The following is an 8,806-nucleotide window of genomic DNA, read 5'->3' as shown; positions in this document are numbered from 1 at the left end:
TTATGTCCAATAATGTATGAACACGTGTCATAAGCTCTGAACGTGTGAAAGAATACTTTAGAGGGACTAATGTTGACAAACGGGGAAACTATGTAAATGTAAGGGTCCAAAGTGTCAACGATGGATAATTATATTCAAAAATAGCCCCACACAATGTTTATACCTTCAAACGAATAAATCATGGATCATACGAAGCTAAATATGAAAGAAAGTGAGGAATTACAAACTACAGGGGTTAAATGTGTCAACATGTGCAAAGTATACCTCTGAGTGACCTTTTGGCAGCTCGAAGCTTTGTAACGATAAAATGTACTCACTAGAATATGTGGTTAAAATTTCATAAAGTTTCGTTATCGTATGAGAAAGTTATGATCAAATTCGTGTACGAGGGGTTAAAAGCGTCAACGTTGAATTCTAAGGCCTTATGAGTGGTTACAAGGTTAGTCAAGGACTTAACCAAGTTAGTAAAAGTCCCAAGGCCCTTAAAAATCAAGTTAGAAGGCTGGAAATGCAAATTAAGGGCTTAAAACCACGTTACAAAGGACCAGGGACCGAAAATGCAAATTGTGAAACTTGTTTTGCAGGTTTTGCAGGTCCAGGCGACCCACGTAAAGGTCCCCTATGACCTTACACGGGCCGCGTCAGAGTGCCAGTAACAGAAAAATGTGCACAACTGCCAGTCAGACCTGTTAACCGACTTTAAAGGCTTGTTTTGCATACCAGGGGCTGCCCCAACCAGTTTTCATGCACTAGGGACAGTTGTGATGATCAGGGGACATGCATAGACTTGTTTGGCATCATCTAAGGGACTTGAATTCACTATAAGAGAAGGGAAGTTGTAACCATTCTCACTTGCATTCACAACTTCTCTCAAGTTCACTCCTGGAGCCTTCTGGACAGCAAGCAACATTCCTAGTGGTCCCTAAGCATAATTAGGACTCTTGTAAGTGTCCTTAAACCTTCTAAATTCGTTTTAGCTTAGTTAATTAGCTAAAAGTCAAACCGTCATAATTAAGGTTTGACTTCGAGATTAGTCTATAATTACTCACTAATATCTCGAATTAAAAATACCTATAAGTAGGTAATTATGTGGGTAACAAACCCTTAAAAGGGTATTTACTAATCCCACTCTAACTATGTTAATTGTCGAGTCAAAGATGATTATAAAAAGTCAACAGAATGGTTATTTGCAAATTAATGCATAATTACCAATGTAGGATACATGCAACCTGTTTGATCATTAAAATAACTTGGTAATTAATGTAAGAACATGTTCCAACATGTTCAACTCGACAATTTCTAGTTTAGGCTCGGTTTGGAACTGAAAGTCGCAAAGTTTGACTATTGCTTTGACTATCAGTTCTGACCCGTTTAAGCCAAGTTTAGGATTGCCTTAGAGCTTATTCTGGACCTATTTGCATGTTAGTATAACTCTCTGAGATTATACAACTTGGTTCATTAGACATCCTATGCACATGCATGTTTCCGTTAATCGCTTATATGTTGACCATTATGCCCAAATGACCTTAAAATTAGATTTTTGGGAAAGTAAAAGGGTAGACACCTTAGCTACTGATTTATAAACTTGCACCTAAAATTTGAGATCAGTTTGAGGTGTAGATTAAGAGTTATGCTCATTAGCGTAAAGTTAAGCTTCTTTAGTAATTAAATGGCGTAAATTGCATATAGCCTATCTAAACCCGAATTTTTATACAAAACCTTATACCCATTGTTATAAAATAATATTTTGGGATTTTTGGAGATTTTTATTTATTTTTAGGCTGAGCATAACTTAGTGTTCTAAGCTTAATTCGGTTTATGCCGGTTTTGCCCTTTTGGGCTATAAAATGAGTTTTATAAATCCTTTTGACCCCAAACCTTTTTCTACTGATTTGTTATGTTAAATAAATTATTTTGAGCCTGTTGGAATATTAAAAATATCAGCTTTTTGCAGAAAACCCAGAAATGGCTCCAAATCGCCTTTTTAAGCGTTTTTAGCACATAAGTATGCACTAGAACCTTACTAAGCATATGGGGTTAAAACCTACTGATGTACTCAGTAAGATTTTTATATTTTAACAGTAGGCTAATGTTTTTGTAACACCTCGAAAATTTACGTCCAATAATGTATTGACACGTGTCATAGACTTTGCATATGCAAAAACAAACTTTAGAGGGACTAAAGTTGACAAACGGTGAAAACTATGGAACGTAAGGGTCCAAAGTGTCAACAATGGATAAATAGACTCTATAATAACCCTACATAATGTTTATGACCTTAAACGGATGGATCATGGATCATACGAAGCGGAAATTGCACAAAAGTGAGGAATTACAAACTATAGGGGCTAAAAGTGTCAACATGTTGAATTTATACCTCTGAGTGAACTTTTGGCAGACCCGAAGCTTTGTAATTCTAAAATATACTCACTAGAATATGTGGTAAAAATTTCAAGAAGTTTCGTTATCGAATGAGAAAGTTATGGCCAAAACCGTACTTGAGGGGTTAAAAGCGTCAACGTCGAATTTCATGGCTTTTCGGGTGAGCGCAAAGTTATCCGAGGACATTACCATGTTGGTAAATGTCCCAAGGTTCTTAAAAACCAAGTTTGGGGGTTTACGAGTCAAAATAAATAGCCGAAACCTCGCGTGCAAAGACAGGGACCAAAGCTGCCATTTTTAATCAAAGTTTGGCAGCCCCAGGTGCAGAATTCGCGATCAGCTGCTGTTAAGTCCGAATTTTTGAGTGTTTGACAGCTAATATCACCTCCCTTATGCACCAATGGATGGACATGCAAGTATAGACACATGTAGACTCCTTACAACATCTGATTTCCTTTATAATTCAGATCAAAGCTCACATTTTGGGCACTTGAGTTAGAGAAACAAGAACATAGCAACTATCAAAATTTCACAAGGCTTCTCCAGGGATAATCTGATCGACAAGGCAGCCTCCAAGTGTTTTCTAGGCTTCATTAGGACCTTTGTAAGCATTCATATCATTCTATAATTCGTTCTAGCTTTGATTATTAGCAAAAAGTCAATCCGTTGTTCATATAGTTTGACTTTTCGATTAAACGAGTTTGGCTCTGTCATTTATCAAATTGAAACCACTTATAAGTTGGTATTTATGTGGGAAACAAACCCTCAAAAGGGCATTCTCTGATTCCCACTCAAAGCATGCTATTTGTCGAGTCAAAGATGTTCTTAAAAAGTCAACAGAAATCGTTTTTGCGAAATATAGCATAAATGGTAATGTAGATAACATGCAATCAGTTTGATCATCAAAAATAACTTATAATGAATATAAGAATGTGTTTTATCATAATCAACTCGACAATCTTTAGTATAAACTCGGATCGGAACCGAAAGTCTTATAAAACGACTTTTTCGTAGACTATCGATTCGGATCCGTGCATGCATGTTTGAGATCTGTATTAGAGTGTATTTTTGACCATTTTTATTTATGTATAACTTTCTGGAATTTTTACATCTTGAGTCTATGCTTAACCGATTCATATGCGTGTTTCCGATTATGCTTAAAAGTTGACTATTTTGCCCTTTTTGATATAAAACGTGATTTTTGGAAAAGTGAAAGAGTAGAAATCTTTATTATTAATTTATAAACTTGCACCGAAAATTTGAGATCAGTTGGTGGTCCAGATTTTGAGTTATGGCCGATAGCGTAAAACTATATCTTTATGTTAAAAAAACGGCGCATTTAGCGTATAACCTATTTCAGGCCACTTTTCGATATAAAACTTTTTACCCACTGATGTTATATAATATTCTGGGATTTTTGAAGATTTTTATTTAATTTTTGGCTGATCGGATCATACGTCGCTAAGTCGATTCGGTTAATGCCGGTTTTGACCGTTTCAGCCATAAAATGAGTTTTATACATTCTTTTGACCCCAAACCTTTTTCTACTGATTTTATTTGTTAAATAAATTATTTTGGGCATTCTGGAAATATAAAAATCTCAGCTTTCTTTTAAAAACCCGGAAACGGCTCTAAATCGCATTTTTAGCGTTTTTAGCGCATTGTAAGCGTTATACTCATATTAAACATATAAGACTCATACCTACTGATGTATTTAGCATATTTTCATATAATAACAGTAAGTATAAGATTTTGAACTCAGATTTCCAGTTTTGACGTTTTTAGCCCTTGTGAAATTACTAAAATACCCCTACGGTGCATAGTTTGATTTTAAATGATAAGTTTTGTCTACGGGTCATACCCTACTGTTATAACATGACAAATTAAGTATATTTACTGTATAATTCAGACCCGTAACTCAGATTTCCAAATTGACTCTTTTATAATCTTTTAAATGACCAAAATGCCCTTATAAGGCATAAATTGAGTTTAAATTTATTCGGGGCAATATAGAACATAACTTGCTGATATTATATCATATTTAAAGCATATTATCTCAGGGAACTTGCATATGACTCTTTTGGTTACCCGAAACGCTCTTTAGCGCTCGGTTCGGTTTACGTAACTAGTTTGCGTAAATTGACCGAAACGGGTCAAACGTTATCATTTTTATCTCAAAATCCAGAATGTATTTAGTATACCCATATTAAACAAGTATTCAAACTTGTCGGGACTAAATCACACTCTATCCGGTCTTTCGCTTAATCGTGCGCTTGTACCGTATCGTCCTTAAAACTAACCGGTCTAAGCTTAGGCTTAAATAAAGACCCGATAGGAATCTAATAGGTTATTATAAACCTTTGTTCCAGAATAGGAGGCCCAGTAAAAGCTATCTACACTTACCAATTGTGATTCATACTTACTCAGGTAAATACATTTTGACTTATTTTCCCTATACGGGCTTGGGGTACGGTATATAGAATACCGCTTGATCAAGCGTTCAAATCTTGCACCCCTGGGTATGCAATTGGAATAGTTTGTCCGACTCGTTTAAACAGTCTTGTTTTACTTTAAGCATTTGGGGGGTTATTGACCGTGTCCCGGATATCCTTGGCATTATCTTACGAGATGGCCACGACCAGAACACGGGGTGTAGGCGTACACCCGTCGTGTATAACTCTTTAATGTGGTGTGTCTACTAATCTTTAACCCGGACAGAAGATCCCGGGCTACCAAACGTACGAGTAGCATGTAATTCGTTCACAAGTTTATACTGCATAATTATCCCAAGTTATAAAAATGTTTTATGCCATGTGCATTTAAATCAATTTTCAATCATTTTCAAAATGAGTCAGTTAACTTGTATTTACCAGTGTAAACTGACGTATTTTCCCAAAAGGTTAAGTGCAGGTACTACACGTACTAGGCTGGCTGTCTCCTAGAGCGTCCACAATAGTCTCGCAAGCTCGGACGACAATAACTGTTGAACAATTATCTTATTTTATTTGATCCGCCTGTGGATCCGTTTCAACTACATATGATATTTATTATTACATTTTATTTAAAGTTGAAATGAATCTATTTCTGCTTCCGCTGTGCATTATTATATTGTGTTGTTTGTCTATGATGACGCCAACCACGTCACCTTACCCCACACCGGGCCCACCGGTGACACGTGGAGATCGGGGTGTGACAGTTTTCAACTCAGAATATCAGTTTTGACCCTTTAAGCATATGTGAAATTACCAAAATGCCCCTACGGAGCATAGTATGGTTATAAGTTATAAATTTCATATATATTGGGTACCCTACTGTTATGACTTAGTAAATTAAGCATATTTACTAATTTAATCAGACCTGTAACTCAGGTTATTATTTAAAACTCTTATACACCTTATAAAATGACCAAAATGCCCTTATGAGGCATAGTTTTGGTTTAAAACCTTTTGGGGCATAATGGAAGGTATCATTCTGATATCACAACATATTTTAGGCATATTAACTTCAGAAACATGTATATGACTCTTATGGTTACTCGTTACGCATTTTACGCGTTCGGATCGGCTTATGTAACTAGTTTACCCATTTTAGCCGAAACGGGTCAAACCATATCTTTTTGGTCTCGAAATTCAGAATGTGATTATGTTACCCATATTAAACAAGCATGCAAGCTTGTTGGGTCAAAACCACATTCTAAAACTGTGACAACTCGTTCCATGGTTAGTATCTCCGGTTTCGTAATTTATATGTTCGAACCGTGACTCTAATAAACGTGTCATCATATTTGGTAGTTGTGCACTGTGTGTTTATTTGTTTGATTAAGAATGTCACACGTAGCATACTTAAGTGAATTCGACCCAAACGTAACATGTAACGCCAATCAATAAACGGTTGGACTTGGCCTAAATACTGATACGTATGGTTGTGAGTTACTATTGTTGTGAGTTACCAGCCCAAGTTAGTATTTTATTTGGAAAGCGCAACCGGCCCAAGACACTCTTTAAGTTGTAGGTATATTCGGTCCATATCACAATTACTTTAACAAACCACCACCAGCCCACTTGTGTAGATTTTGACTTTATAATTCAATGACACACACACTCATTCTCTTGTCTCACAATTACAACACAACCCTAAACCCTACCTCTCACCCAAACGACGGCAGTAACAAGGTTCCCCTCTCCTGTTCCGATTACACCTTGGTCCTCCTGTTTCGGTTGCATCGTGATTGTGAAGATTATCGGTTAGTAATCTTCGCCTATTTGTTCATGTTATGTGTTTACTATATATTGATAATGTGATGAGTAGAATTATAAACGGATTAGGATTGCTTGTCGACATGCATGAACTGTGATATTAGGTTGTGTTAAATATATACGGCTTAGCGGTTTCGATTGTTAATAATGTTGCGGCCCTCAATCACGTATATAAAACCATGTCGAGGTTATTCATGAATGCTTATTCGACTTTCGTCGAATCCGTTATGCGTAAATGTTCACGGTTTCGCATGGTTAAGGATAATGCTTCCGGTGTAAGTAATAGCGTGTGTTGGGTGTTTTAAATAACAAAGATGATGTTCGAATTGGTTGCGGTGCATGCGATAAAAGATGATTCATGTTTAATGGTTCTGATTGATGTTGTTGATAAATTCTCGTGATTTGAATAACTGCTGCACATGATTTACTGTTGGCTGTTAGAAAACGATGAGGGCGATGATGATGTCTGAAAATCGTTTAAGTAATGAACATGATGATCTCTGTTAGTGTCATGGTAGGGTTAATAGTTATTTTGGTTAAATGATACTGCAACTGTGATGGGGATCTTTGTTAACTATTTTGAGTAGGGTTGTTGATGCTAGATGTTCATGGAAAGGTACAGATGTGCATGCTTAGCATACAACCCACGTGAAGATGACATGATTGGAAATTATATGTTAAAAGGTGGTTGTCTTATTCGGTCAAGCTTAGGATAATATGATGGGTGTGCCTTTTTTTGGACTACACAATTAATATGTAACATAACCACACCCACCATTGACGACCGTATTGCACACAGTATACCAAGGATGGGCCGCTGTGAAACTGTTACCCGAACCAGGGGCTTGTGTTAGGAATGTCTTATGATGTGAATACTTTTCAAAGTGTTGAGTGACGTTTATAGTCTAATACATGCAATAGGTTAAATAACCTGAGCTGGCAAATGCTTTCGTGAGACATGGACGACACTGATTAACTGATATAATTAGTACAACTTGTTTAATGCTAGTGCACTATTTGTTTAGCATGTGAAAAGAATATGTGATTTCTTTGAATACGAAACTGATTAGCATTGGAATCATGTTAGGATTTGGGAGACCAACTGTAAACAAAGTAACTAATCTTACCGGGCAAAACTAAGGTGAGTTCACTACATTCGAGCATGCGTCCCAGTGGTTGGGGACAATCAGTGGGTATCCCGTGGAGGGATAAGTCTTGTGGGTAAAAACGGGTATATTGGTTAATATTCTCACCTATCAATCTTGTAAGTCCCTTATTATGTTACCTGGAGGGTAACGGGTATTAGTTGGTAGCGCTACTTAGGTTTGGCACCCTCACACCGCTCCTAGATAGGACGGATGTGAACTAATGACCCAGTCGTGGCCCAGTACTAGATAGGAGTACGTGGGAAGGGCAGTCATGTATTTCAGGAGCCGTCTTGTTCGGAATTGAGATATTAACAATATTACTTGCATTGGTTATTGAACTGTTTTACATTTATCTGGTAACAAACGTTTTCTTAAACTGTGGACTCGCCAGCTTTGTCTGATACACTTGTTTCATGCTCGCAGGTCGTTAGGTGATTAAAGCAGGAGCTTGCTGGCTGGAGAGCAAGAGTGGTCATGGTCATACCGACGGGATTATTTGCCAAATACTTATTTATTATAATTGAACTCGTATTTACCTTATGATACTTTAATGCTTCCGCTGAACTTGTGATGTTGAATAACTTATGATTGGAATTGTTATTACATAAGTAATGGAACTTTATTACAACTTGTGATTCAATGTAATTAGTGGCTCATTGCTGGTAGTCACACGCCTAACAGGGACACTCCCTAGGTGGTAATTTGAGGGTGTGACAGTTTGGTATCAGAGCCACTGGTTATAGTGAACTTGGTTTTAAAAAGTTTTATAAAACCAGACTTTAACTGAACTGATCCAACATTGACCATGACACTCAGCTCCAGGAAGCAAGGTTCGTCCCTTAATTACTAATGCATAGCATATTTAGTACATACTCATGATTAGTATCACACTCAAACGCACACTTGACATTACAATACGAACTCCTATGCTATCGGTCTATGCTACGTGTTTTAAGAGTAGAACTCTTCTTGAACTTACATGCTCTATGTTGTGATGTCATTGGTCGTGCTGCGTGAATT

At 36.9% G+C, this 8,806-nt stretch overlaps 1 long non-coding RNA gene across 1 annotated transcript; it reads left to right on the top strand.

The window, feature by feature from the left end:
- The first annotated feature begins 6,501 nt into the window (after positions 1 to 6,501).
- LOC118489101 lies at positions 6,502 to 8,338 on the top strand. Its single transcript, XR_004886228.1, has 3 exons — positions 6,502 to 6,625; positions 7,726 to 7,779; positions 8,210 to 8,338. It is a non-coding gene; the product is annotated as an uncharacterized LOC118489101 (long non-coding RNA).
- Positions 8,339 to 8,806: the final 468 nt, after the last annotated feature.

This window comes from Helianthus annuus, chromosome 17 (assembly GCF_002127325.2).
Source record: "Helianthus annuus cultivar XRQ/B chromosome 17, HanXRQr2.0-SUNRISE, whole genome shotgun sequence".
NCBI lineage: Eukaryota > Viridiplantae > Streptophyta > Magnoliopsida > Asterales > Asteraceae > Helianthus > Helianthus annuus.
The sequence above is the reverse complement of the archived record's forward strand: the minus strand, read 5'-3'. Positions and strand labels throughout refer to the sequence as shown.